Source organism: Sapajus apella, unplaced genomic scaffold (genome assembly GCF_009761245.1).
Source record: "Sapajus apella isolate SASKATOON/1434 unplaced genomic scaffold, GSC_monkey_1.0 scaffold127, whole genome shotgun sequence".
Classification (NCBI taxonomy): Eukaryota; Metazoa; Chordata; class Mammalia; order Primates; family Cebidae; genus Sapajus; species Sapajus apella.
Window position 1 is genome coordinate 1,164,330 of NW_022437067.1, and position 12,413 is coordinate 1,176,742.

The 12,413-nt window shown below is 55.1% G+C and overlaps 1 protein-coding gene and 1 long non-coding RNA gene across 9 annotated transcripts in view; both read left to right on the forward strand.

Annotated features, from left to right (window-relative positions):
• The window catches only part of PRKCZ (protein kinase C zeta), a 125,145-nt gene that overhangs the window by 55,088 nt on the left and 57,644 nt on the right, over positions 1-12,413 (forward strand). The window contains exon 1 of one of the 8 annotated variants that reach the window (XM_032262152.1): positions 7,738-7,787. The exons of the other annotated variants lie outside the window; for them this stretch is intronic. The gene's annotated coding sequence lies outside the window, so the exon portion shown is untranslated. Of the gene's footprint in view, positions 1-7,737; positions 7,788-12,413 lie in introns of those variants that run through there. 8 annotated transcript variants of the gene reach the window in all.
• Positions 11,820-12,413, forward strand: part of LOC116539316 — a 942-nt gene continuing 348 nt past the window's right edge. Inside the window, exons 1-2 of the long non-coding RNA XR_004263992.1 lie at positions 11,820-12,260; positions 12,306-12,389. This is a non-coding gene — a long non-coding RNA (uncharacterized LOC116539316). The remainder of the gene's footprint in view (positions 12,261-12,305; positions 12,390-12,413) is intronic.

Sequence of the window (12,413 nt, forward strand, 5' to 3'; positions counted from 1 at the left end):
CCCCCAGGCCTCGCTCTGCCTCAGCGTGTTTCTTCGGGGCTCCGTGTCTGAGTGGGGTGCGGGGCTCATCTGTCTTGTGCGTGGTTTGTGTGACGGTGGACGCTGGCTGCACTGACTCCCGGCTGCCTTTCGGGGCCCTGTGGGGTGCCGCGTGGCGTCCACCTCTCCCTGGTCCAGCAGTCCTGGGACCTGGATCGCGTCCTCCTGCCGCTGAGCTAGAGCCTATTCCAGACCTGCTTTTCCCGCATGTGGCGTGTCCGGAGACCCTCCATTGATGCCTCCTCGCTGCTCCCACGGACGCGCACACTCCCGTGCCAGGGTGGGCCAGACTGACTGGTGCGCGGAGGGGGCTCTGTCCCATCTGTTTCAGCTGCAGGTGGAGCTGTGGCGGGAAGCCGTCCGTGTGCAGACACCTCCTGCTTTACTTTTGTGCCGGGGCTTTTTTGGGATCGATTCCTAGAAGTAGGGGACTGATTGAAGGGTGAACCCCCTCAGAGCCGAACCCCCAGAGGAGGCACGGGGAGGGAGAGTGAGCCCTGTGAGGTGTAGGCCTTCTTTTAACTTGGATCTTGGGTTCTCTGGGCTGCCAAATTCCCCCCCTTCCCAGCTGTGCCTCTCGTGTCAAGGGAGCCCCCCACCGCCACCACCGGCAGTGTCAAGGGAACCTGCCACAGTGGGTGCTGGCCAGTCCGGGTGGTTGGGTGCCTGTTCGGGGTGTGAAGTCAGGTAGCCCAGGCCATACTCTCAATAGAGCTTCAGAGGAAAGGCGTCACAGTAGATGCTGCACTGGAGTCCCCGTGTGATCCTGGGGCAGGAGCCCCGCCCTCTTCACTCCTGCCCCTCACCTGTTCTCTCCTCCTCACCCCCTCCAGGAAGCCTGCCTGGCCCCCTCCGGGCTGACAGCCATGCCTTTTGTCCCTGCGGCCGTGCATTGACCTCCATGGCTCTTGGAGGCCGGGCTGTGTACTCATCCCCTGTGGGTGAGAGGTGCAGCCTGGGTACGTGGGCCATGGTAGCTTGGAGGTGCTACGCTGTGGCCTCTCAAGAGTGGGTGCCGTCTAGGTCTGCCCTGGCCTGCCTGTAAGGAGGGGGTTGGCCTGCCTGGCACCGCCGTGTGTGTGACAGCGGAGACCTCTCCGGCCTCCTGTCTGCGCAGCCGGCAGCAGCCCCTCTGTCCAGCCATGTCCCTGGGACTGTCTCGTAGTTGGCCATGGGAGAAACAGGCCCTGAGTCTCCACGGCTGTGAATAAGGCCCCCGATGCCCCCGCCCTCCTGCGGCTTCAAGCAGCACACCATTGTGAGCACAGAGGTCTGGACAGCGCAGGTCCAGCCGGATTTCATTGGGCTAAAGTCAAGGCGCCATTGGGGCAGGGTCCTCTGGAGGCTCCAGGGGAGACCCCATTTCCCACCTTCTCCAGCGTCTGAGGTCTTAGGCCCCTCGCTGCAGCCCTGAGTCACCCCAGCCTCTGCCTCCGCCTCACGTCACCGCCTCTGACTCAGCTGCCCCCCATCCCTCTTATGAGGACCCTGTGATGACAGGGGCCCACCCAGATCATCCGGAAGCATCTCCCCATCCCACCTCCTTAACTTCATCGTCTGCTAAGTCCCCCGTGTCATGGAAGGTGGGACAGTCTCGGGGCCTGGGGCTTGGACATGGGACTCTCTGGGCTTTTGCGCAGCTGACCCCAGGTGCTTCCAGACACCTGGTGTTGGAGGTTTCTGTCCCCCACTGGATGGATTTCTGGAGTGAGGGCACCCCAACGGAGGCACTGCTGGATGCACAGGGGCGATGGGGGGCCTGGGAGCCACCTTCGGCTCTCCCTCTGGGGTGACCCTTGACCTTGGTGGCCTCACTTTTTTCATCAGTGAAGTGGTACGCACCATACCTGCCCCATCCTCCTGGAGGGACTGTCCTGAGAGCAGGTGTGGTCACAAATATTAAACGTGCAGGAAACATGCAACCCTGGACAGGGCTCCTTTGGAAGGTTGAGCAGACACAGCCAGGTATGGGTCCGGCTGTGGGCAAGGGTGTCGCACGGGGCCAAGTGGCTGTATCGAGAGTCCCTGGGTCATAACGAGTCCTGGCTGTGGTGAGGACACGGGGCTGCGGCAGCTCATGCCACTGCAATGTCCGGAAGGCGGTGTTGGGCCCACGCCATTTATGGGTACAGCTCTCATTCTCCCCGTTTTACAGCCCAGCCTGCGGAGGCAGGGGAGGTCCGGGCCGGGGGCCTCTGGGCCAGGCCACGTCACTCAGATTTTGTGGTGTCGGTGGTGGGAGCTGCTGGGGAAAGCTGTCATCCCAGGGCCGGGTGGGAGAGGGCCAGGGCAGTGGGGTGGACCCCAGAAATGTCCAGTGGCAGAATTGCCAGACTTGGCCATTAGCTGGGGTGTTGAAGGAGCCGGCTCCAGAGACGGCCAGTGTCTCCCAGGCTGGGCGAGGGGAAGAGCTGGCCAGCTCGGGGGCACTTCCTCCAGGCCCTCCCTGGGGGCAGCCAAGGACCTAAAACCAATGGGTCCCAGCAAAGAGGATCCCAGAGGCGAGAAACCGAATGGCCAGGGCTGACCTTGGCTCCAGCGGTGGCCCCAGGGGTGATCAGAGCCGGCAGGACCTGGCCTTCTCCGCACAGACTTCGTCCCCGGTCAGGGGGCTGTGGTTCCGTGGCAGCCCCATGGCTCCTGGGTCGCACCTTCAGGGAGGAAACAGAGACTCCTCTGGTACCAGGGTCCCCCGAGTCCACTGGGCCCTCGATGCCCTGGGGTCACGTGTCTGCCCTCACACCATTCCTGGCCCAGGGAAGGAGGGGTTTGGATCGGCCTCCGCAGCTGTGAGCCTCTGCCTGAAACCATGCGACATGAGTGGGGTGGGCTGGTCCTGAGGGAGCTAAGGAGCAGCTGAGAGAACGGTGCTGGGGGGGGTGCTGGTGACAGTGGAGTCCCTGCAGGGGGCAGGGTTGGTGACAGTGGAGTCCGGGTGTGGGGGGGGTTGTTGACAGTGGAATGGGGGGGTGGGTCTAGTGACAGTGGAGTCCCTGGGAGGGGCGGGACTGACAGTCTCTGAGGGATCAGGGTGGGGCTGGTGGCAGTGGAGTCCCTAAGGGAGTGGTGGGGGGGTGGGGCCGGTGACAGTTGACTCCCTGCAGGGCCAGGGTGGGGGTGGTGGAGGCTGAAGTCCCCAAGGGGCTGGGCTGTCAGGTGAGGCACTGGAAACTTGGTACACAGCCCCCCCAACTGGGGCCTTCCCCTTGGGGTGCCAGGCCTGCCATCCTGAGCTCCCTCCACCCACCCCGTACCCTCCCTGAGAGCAGGACTCAGGCCAGTTCACACAGTATGGCAGGTGAGGGCTCTGAGTGGAACGCGGGAGGAGAGTTGGAGGCCTGCTGCGCCCATGGGTGTTGAGGCGGCGGGGAAGGTGAGGAGGAGCCGAGGTGGGTGCTGGGAGGTGTGGGGCCAGCTCTGCGTGTCGGGCCGATGGGCTTAGCTGAGGTTACCGAGCCCTCAGGAGGGTGCTGTGGGAAAAGAAGAGGCAGAGGAGGTGTCTCTGGACCACTTGGGGGACTGGGAGAGAATCCTACACCAACTGGGAACATCTGGGCAGAGCCGGGGATGAGCCCAGGTTGACATGGACAGCTGGGGGGTCCAACATGGAGGCCAGGGGATGAACCTCCCAGAAATGATGGGCAGGACGAGGGGACGAGGGGCCACGGGGGATCACAGAACAAGGGGTGCATCTCGGTGGTTCGGGGAATCACAGAACGAGGGGTGCACCTCAGTGGTTCGGGGGATCACAGAACGAGGGGTGCACCTCGGTGGTTCGAGGGATCACAGAACGAGGGGTGCACCTCGGTGGTTCAGGGGATCACAGAACGAGGGGTGCACCTCGGTGGTTCGGGTGTCGCTGGAGAAGCTGGTTCCCAGAACTCAGCCAGAAAAGGCAGGGCTGGGGTTAGGGAGGCGTGTGTGGTGGGGGGAGTCGGGGAGCCTAGGCCTCTTTCCTGATGGGGACACTGGTCACCCCGTCCCCTGGCATTGGGAGCCGTCCCCTGCCTGCTGTGCCATGCCCACCGTTGTCGGGGTTCTCAGGTCTGGGCAAGGAAGCGGCAGGGCTGCTGCCAGCCTGGACTCAGGACCCCCAGCCTCCAGCCACACCCTCGACTCCCTGCCAGCCAGCGCCTCTGTCCAGTGTGGGCAGGACCCACATCCTGGCTCCACCCTCGTCTCCTGCCCTTTGGCCACAGCCTCAGGGCATGCAGGAGGGATGCAGGCACCTGTGGGTCCAGGCTCCTGACCGACTGTCTGTTCGTCTTCTGGATGTTCACCCACATGGAAGAGACGGTGCTGGGGAAGGGACCCAGCTTCCTCTGAGGAGACCCGGGGAGGGCAGTGCCGTGCGCCAGCCTCGCAGCCCGACCCTTTCTGTCACTTCAGTCGTCTTCGAGGGGATGTTTCCTCGGGACAGTCATTTCCGTGATTCTGCGGTAAAACGTCTCCCAAAGTCCAAGTGTTTTCCAGACTGAGTTAAAATCCGTGCGGAGTGTGGTTTTCATTGAATCTTTTCCCTCTTCCTCCCTTTGCCATTGCCTGCATTACAGGTATGGGTTCCAGGAGCCCACCTAGAAGGCAAAACACAGGCTTTGCTTCCATCTCCTAAATTGCTCGTGAAACGGTATTTGGGGTTTGTGTGTAGACGTGATTCTTAGGTAAGGTTAATAAAAGAAGTTTTTTAGACATAATTGACAAAAATAATCAAACAGCAGGTTAACTTTTGAGTTCGGCTGGTGAAAGTTAAGCTTACAGAGCAAATAAAGAAAGTATGCCAAAGAAAAAGGTAAGATGGGGGCGCCTCCAGCCCCCACCCTGGATGTATAATCCCAGTATCCTGGGGGGCTCAGGCAGGTGGATCACCAGGTCAGGAGTTTGAGACCATCCTGGCCAATGTGGTGAAACCCCATCTCTACTAAAAATACAAAAATTAGCCGGGCGTGGTGGCTCAAGCCTGTAATCCCAGCTACTCGGGAGGCTGAGGCAGGAGAATCGCTTGAGCCCAGGAGGTGTGGAGGTTGCAGTGAGCTGAGATCGCACCACTGCACTCCAGCCTGGGTGGCAGAGCAAGACTCCATTTCAAAAAAGAAAAAGGAAGAAAAAAAAGATAAGATGCAGCAGGTGTCGCCGGCCTGCCGTGGGGTCTCAGCTTTTCTTACGGAAAGAATGTTATGGTCTGCATGCCTCCATTCTCTGACTTCTTTTTCTCTCTTGACTTCCTGAAACAAAACTCCAGAAAACATGAAATGTGGAGTGTTCAACTCCGTGAGTTTTCACAAAGCAAACTGCACATCACACAGCTGATGTGTGCGTAGATCATCCCCTAGACGCAGGGCCGCCCCCACACCCCGAGATGACCCCCGGCCTGACCTGCCCTTCCCTGGCCTCTGTGCCTGCAGAGTTTGCTTGTTTTGAGCTTTTGTCTTGGGGTTCTGTGCCATCCACCTCGAGTGTGGCCACCTCGTCTGGCCGTGTGTGGGGCTTTCCCGTGGTGTGGGGTGCGGTTCTGCCGTGTCCATCCCTGCGTCGGGGCTGCTCTGCCGGCTGAATTCCCCACGTCTTACGTATCCACCCACATCTTGGGGGCACTGGGGTGTAAGGCTGTTGGGTCCCACAGGGTCATGGGGTGTCCCTTATGCTGTGCTGAGGTGCAGGATCCAAGAAGTAAAGAGGACACTGAAGAACTGGTGAAGAGCATCTGGACTTGGGGGACCACGTGACCTGTGAGCAGAGATCAGCGAGAGCCCCAAATGTCCAAGAGCTTCTGTATTTATTAGGTGCAAGCAGGGGGCAGGGTCGTGAGTGAGGTCATCATCTATAGGCTTAGTAATTGGGCACACGTAATTACGTGAGTAGCAAGCGAGGGGGCCACCCCATTATATCACCTGGGCAGAGAGGTGGGCCGTGCGCAGTAGGGGGCCGTGCTGTGTGCAGTAGTAGAGGGTCATGTGCAGAAAAGGGGTCCACCCCCATTAGGTGACCGAGGCAGAGGTGGGCTGTGTGCAGCAGGTGTCATGCGCAACACTTCTTACCTGGCGGTGGGAGGCTTCAAAGGGTTTCTAATAGAAGGATGCTGTAAGCCAGTGCAGTGGGAGCTGACAGACGTGTGCTCTTCTCTAAGATATTTATGGGAGGATGATTTGAGCCAGCACAGAAGCGAGAAAAGACTGACAGGGTGCACAGCCGCCGCGACTGGTCACACCAGGGGGGTTCTTCTCCCTCGGTTACTTCCAGGATCTCAGGCCTGAGGCCGACTTTCCACAGGAACTGGATGCAAGGTGCTACAACTCCTTTATCAGGAGGAGAGGCTCCTGCTCCAGGCCTGCCATACGGCGTTTGCCCTTTCAGGCAGGGACGCCACCGCCTGGGTCTTTGGTTCTCGTCCTGGTCTGGCTGTTCTCCCATGTACTGCGTCTGTTCTGTGACTGCTCCAGGCATTCCTCCTAGTACAAACTACTATACGGTTGTATGGAAGGATTCTATAAATCAGCACTAAATGTGTCGGTACGGTTCCAACTACGATACCTGTGTGATTATATAGGAAGATTATACAGAGCTAAGTAGATACAGCTATTGTCGGATTATGTAAACTAGCTATATGTAAGCAGTAAGTTACACTTCAGGCACTAATTCTATAAGCTAATAGATAATTATATATGAAGGATGATATAAAGGAAGCAGCTGAGCAGTAACACTATAAATAAGATATTCTTCAGGCACTGGTTGTGCCTGGGGTCTGGACAATTTCCTTCCTCGGTGCCCGTGGGGGTGTCACCCACACTAGGGTCCTGGGTTTTGGCTGCCACAGACATCCGAGCACTTTCTGTTGCCCATGGCGGGCCTTCATTTCTGTACACCCAGGAGTGGAGTTTGCAGGAAACAGACGTTTCTCTTGAGCGGCTGTGAGTCCACACTCTGTGCTGTTTCTCCGACCCAGTCATGTGGGTTTTTCTGCACCCACGGCCACTCTGATGCCGCTGGGTGTCCGGTACCTCCATTCAGCCCTGACACGAATGGCCTGACGTTCGTGCAGACCCCGCAGAGGACGGGCTCGCTCCCACCACACCGTCCCACTCGGGAGCCAGCCGTAAGTACCAGGTGCCATTCTGGCTTCTGACCAGCCTGCTGTGAATCGGGGTGTCCACCACCCCTTCCTTAGGCTCAGGGGTTGTCTAGAATCGCTCACGGAACTCAGGGAAACACTTTGCTTAGTGCACCCATTTATTAGGAGCCGCCAAGCAGGGGGGCTGCCCGGGCTCAGGTCTGGGGGTTCGGAGCGTCCGGGCCTCTCCGGGTGCGCCACCCTCCAGCGCCACGCGGTATTCAGCCACGCAGTCGCTCTCCAAACCAGATCATGTAGGGGTTTTGTGGAGGCTTCATGCCACAGGCACGACTGAGCAAACAACCTGCCCCTGTGACGACTCCTCTGTCCTGTCTCCTCTCTGCACCCTGGGCTGAGGGACAGAATGTTCCGACCTGCTAGGCATTCTGCGTCTTGCTAAAGACCTTCCGTCCTGGAGCTGCCTGGGGGCTCCCGGCGCCCCGTTGTCTCATTAGCATGCAAAAAGACGCTCTCACCACGCTCCAGGATTCCTAGGGTCAGGGGGCCGCGCGCTGGGAAACTGAGACAAAGGCTGGATCTGTGCTGATGGCACAGTGGGGCGTGTGGGAATTCCCGGACCCACCCCTTCCAGCACAGGGACCAGGCCTGAAAGGCTCCCCGCTGTGGCCTCCTTACGGCTGAGGTGAGCTGCTTCTCCAAGGTTCCCGGGGGATGGAGGACCCTGCTTCACAAAGCTGCCTGTTCCCTTCTGCCCGTTTCACAATTGGGGTGTTGACAAATGTCACTGGCCGCTCGCTCGTCTTTGTTTGTTTGTTTGTGGGGGCTGTGTGTGTTTTAGAGACAAATGCTTTGATTGCTTGTGATGCAGACACCTTCCGTCACTCCACAGCTCGCCCTCCCTCCGTGGGTGGTGTCTTCTGACGTACGGAAAGTGAAAGCTGACTTTATAATTAGGGCTTTTGGGTCCTGGCTGTGGAGGCCTCTTGCTGGACTCACCTGTCCCCTTCGTGTTTCCCCCACGAGCTGTGCCGTTCGGATTTCTTCCGCTGTATAATCACCATTGGTGACTTGTGTTGTGAGCCTTCGGTGTGGGGTTTTTATTTTTCAAGATCATCTTTGTTCTTGGCTTTTTACATTTCCATACAAATGGGCTTGTTGATTAATATGCCGTTTACAATGGGCTTCTTTATTTTCAAAAGCCCAGTAAGACACTTAAACATCAGCCTGGGAAATTGGCATCTTTACAGTACTGAGGTTTCCAATCCATGAACATATCTTTAGGCCTTTGTTTGGGCTCTTTTTTGGGGGTGGGCAGCGACAGGGTCTCTTGTCCAGGCTGGAGTGCAGTGGCACCATCATGGTTCGCTGCAGCCTTGACCTCCTGGGCTGAAGCAATCCCCCCACCTCAGCCTCCCCAGTAGCTGGGACTATAGGTGTGCACCACCATGCCCAGCTATTGTATTTTTTTTTTTTTAGAGACTGGGTCTCCCTATGTTGCCCAGGCTGGTTTTGAACTCCTGGGCTCAAGTGATCCCCTTGCCTCAGCCTCCCAAAGTGCTGTGATTACAGGCGTGAGCCACCGCACCTGGCTTTAAATTCTTTCAATAATATTTTTGTTCAGATGATTCCCTGGTATTTCAGTGTTTATGCTATTTTAAGCAGTATTACTTTTACAGTTCGTTTTTCAATCTTTTTGTGGATAGCAGTGTGTAGAGAATGTGATTCGCTGGTTGGTTGTGGCCTGCGCTGGTCCTCGTGGCTTCTCCGTGGTTGCTCCGGAACCCTCTGTGTGCTGCCATCTGACCAGCGAGCGGCTGTCTGTTTTTACCTTTCCTTCAGCTGTTGCCTTGTTACCCTGGCACTGTTGATCCTTCCAAAACAGTGTGGGACAGAAGTGGTGACAGCCGCATCCTCTTGGGCCTGATCTCAGGAAAAAGCTTTAAGAATTCCACCATTAAGGGTGCTGTTTGCGGAAATGCTTTTTTTCCTTTGCGACGCCCCACCAGCAAATGAAAGAGGTTCTGTTTTATTCCTGGTTGAAAGTTGTTATGAATGGTGCTTAATTTTTTCAGATGCTCGTTTTCCTGCATCTGTTGACGTGACAGAACGTTTCTCCTTTATTCTGTTAATACGGCAAATTCTGTGGATTCCCTTTTCGCGGTAGACCGATGACGTTCCTTTAACACACCTTGTCTGGCCTTTTTAGATTTTGCTTGATTCTGTTTGCTATTATTTTGTTTGTTGTTTTCCAGCTGTATTTATGAGAGAGGTTGAGTCTCACTCTGTTGCCCAGGCTGGAGTGCGGTGGAGTGATCTTGGCTCATTGCAACCTCTGCCTCCTGGGTTCCAGTGATTCTCCTGCCTTAGCCTCCCAAGTAGCTGGGATCACAGGCACCCACCACCATGCCGACTGATTTTTGCATTTTTAGTAGAGACAGGGTTTCACCGTGTTGGCCAGGCTGGTCTTGAACTCCTGACCTTAGGTGATCTGCCTGCCTCGGCCTCCCAAAGTGCTGGGATCACAGGCATGAGTCATGGTACCCGGCCATATTTTCCTTTTGATTGATGCTTTTATCTTCACGACATGTTGCTCTTTAAGGTGAAAAGTGTTGTTGTCATTAACATCTGATCTGTATGACATGGGGGGGTTGAGGGGGGAGGAAGGGGACTTAAGTATTTATATGCTGTTTTTTCATCCTTATACTTTCTTCTCTCTGTATTTTAGAAACGGCTCTTAAAAGCAGAAGTTATTTTTAATCTAGTGTGAAAGTGGCTGTGTTTTAGATGATGTAGTCCGTTTACATTTGGCGTCGGGCTGATGTGCTGCGTTGTAGCTCTGTCGTCTTGCTGTTGGTCTTATTTGTCCTCTCTTTTGTTTCTCTCTTGTCTTCCTTTGGTTTAATCAAGTGTTTTTATTCCACTTTCTTCCCTTTGTTATTGTGGCTTTGTTAAGTCATACTTCTCTTCATGTTATTTTAATGTCTACCTTAGAAATTATGAGTCACATCCTTGGAACGCGGCTTAAATTAATACTTTTACCATTTCCTTTGAAACTTTACAATGGTTTAATTTTTTTTTATTTTTTATTTTTATTTTTATTTTTTGAGTTGGAGTTTTGCTCTTGTTGCCCAGGCTGGAGTGCAGTGGCGCTGTCGTGGCCCACTGCAGCCTCCACCTCTTGTGTTCAAGTGATTCTCCTGCCTTAGCTCCCAAGTAGCTGGGATTACAGGTGCCCATCACCATGCCCCACTATTTTTTGTATTTAGAGGCAGGGTTTCACCGTATTGGCCGGGTTGGTATCAAACTCCTGGCTTCAAGTGATCTGTCCGCCTTGGCCTCCCAAAGTGCTGGGATTACAGGCATGAGCCACCTCGCCTGGCCTAATTCTTCTTTCTGTATTGTTTGTGCTGTTAATTACTTTGCCTGTAAATTCTACGTGTATTTCAGACCCACAAACCAAGTGTTGTCTTAAACAGCAGTCCTTCAAATTGACCCCCAGGCTGCCCTTGTATGCACTCTAGTTTTTCTGCAGGACAGAGCTTACATGGAGACCCTCTTCCTCCCACCTGAAGTACAGCGCAGGCTTGCTGGCAGCTACCTGTCTGTTTTTTGTTTGTCTGGAAAATGTCTTTGGCCTTCTTTCTGGAGGACGTTCTCCACATGGGGTAGAGTTCTGGGTAGGCAGGGGGTTCCCCCCGCAGGTTTCGCGTTGTCTTGGGGTGTCTGTCATTCCTTCCAGCCTCACTGCTGCCATGGAAGGCAGCCCCTGTTTTCTCTGACGCCTGTTAAAAACGCCTTCATCACAACAGCAGCCTTGTGAAGGACAGAGGAAACCAAGAACTTCTCCTAATTGGGGTTTATAGAGCTTTTCAAGTCAGGGAGATGATGCCTTTTGTCTCTTTTGGAAAATATCAGCCCTTGACTTTTCTTGTTTTTTGAGACAGAGCTTTGCTCTTGTGGCCCAGGTTGGAGTGCAATGGCGCAATCTTGGCCCACAGCAACCTCTGCCTCCCGGATTCAGGTGATTCTCCGGCCTCAGCCTCCCGAGCAGCTGGGATTACAGGCGCTTGCCACCATGAACAGCTAATTCATTTTATATTTATAGTAGAGACAGGGTTTCACCACGTCGGCCAGGCTGGTCTGAAACTCCTGATGATACACCCGCCTGGGCCTCCCAAGTGCCAGCCCTTGACTTTTCAAATATCATCCCATTCTGTGTCCCCTCGGACCCCCACGCCTCACACCGTCTCACACACCTGCAAGTCTAATGTGCTCTTTTTTCGGGATTTCCTCTGTCTTGGTTTTTTCCTGCTGTGTGCTTCAATCTGGATTTTTTTCTACTGACATCTCTTATTTCACCCAATCTACTCTTAAATCTACACTTTAAATTATTAATTTCAATCACTTTGTTTTTTACTTTTAGCATTTCCATTTGATTCTTTTTTTTCTGCCCAGGATGGCTGGAGTGAAGTGGCGCCATCTCGGCTCACTGCGGCTTCCACCTTCCGGGTTCAAGCAATGTTCCTGCCTCAGCCTCCCAAGTAACTGGGATTACAGGCTCACACCACCATGCCCAGCTAATTTTTACATTTTTGTTAGAGATGGGGTTTTTGCCATGTTGGCCAGGCTGGTCTCGAACTTATGATGATACACAGGCATGTAATCCCAGTACTTTGGGATTGGGGATTTCTGACCTCGGGTGATCCCACTTGCCCCAGCCTCCCAAAGTGCGGGCATTACACGCGTGAGCCAGGATGGCATCCTGGTTCTCACTTCTGGGGTGGGGATGTCTGTCCTGTGTTCGTCTCACATGCGAAATATGTTCATTGCATCCCAGCGGCCCCAGAAGCCTTAACTCCCCCAGTGTGGCATCGGCAGTCTCGTCTGAACCAGGTGTGGGGGAGCCTGGAGGCCCACTCCTCCTGAGGCCAAGATCCTCCCTGGCTGTGGGCCAGCATAACCAAGCAGGGCGTGCATTTCCGGGGTCCCGGGCCAAACGTTATGGACCGAGTGTCTCCCCAGAATCCCTGTGTGGAAGCCCTAACCCCCCAGCGTGACGGTATTTGGAGACGAAGCCTTTGGCAGGTAGTTAGGGTCATGGAGGCAGGTAGTTAGGGTCATGGCAGTAGTTAGTTAGGGTCATGGTGGTAGTTAAGTTCATGTGCTAGTTAGGGTCATGGTAGGTCACGGCAGTAGTTAGTGTTATGGCAGTAGTTAGTTAGGGCCACAGCAGTAGTCAGTTAGGGTCATGGTGGCAGTTAGTTAGGGTCATGATGGTAGTTAAGTTCATGTGCTAGTTAGGGTCATG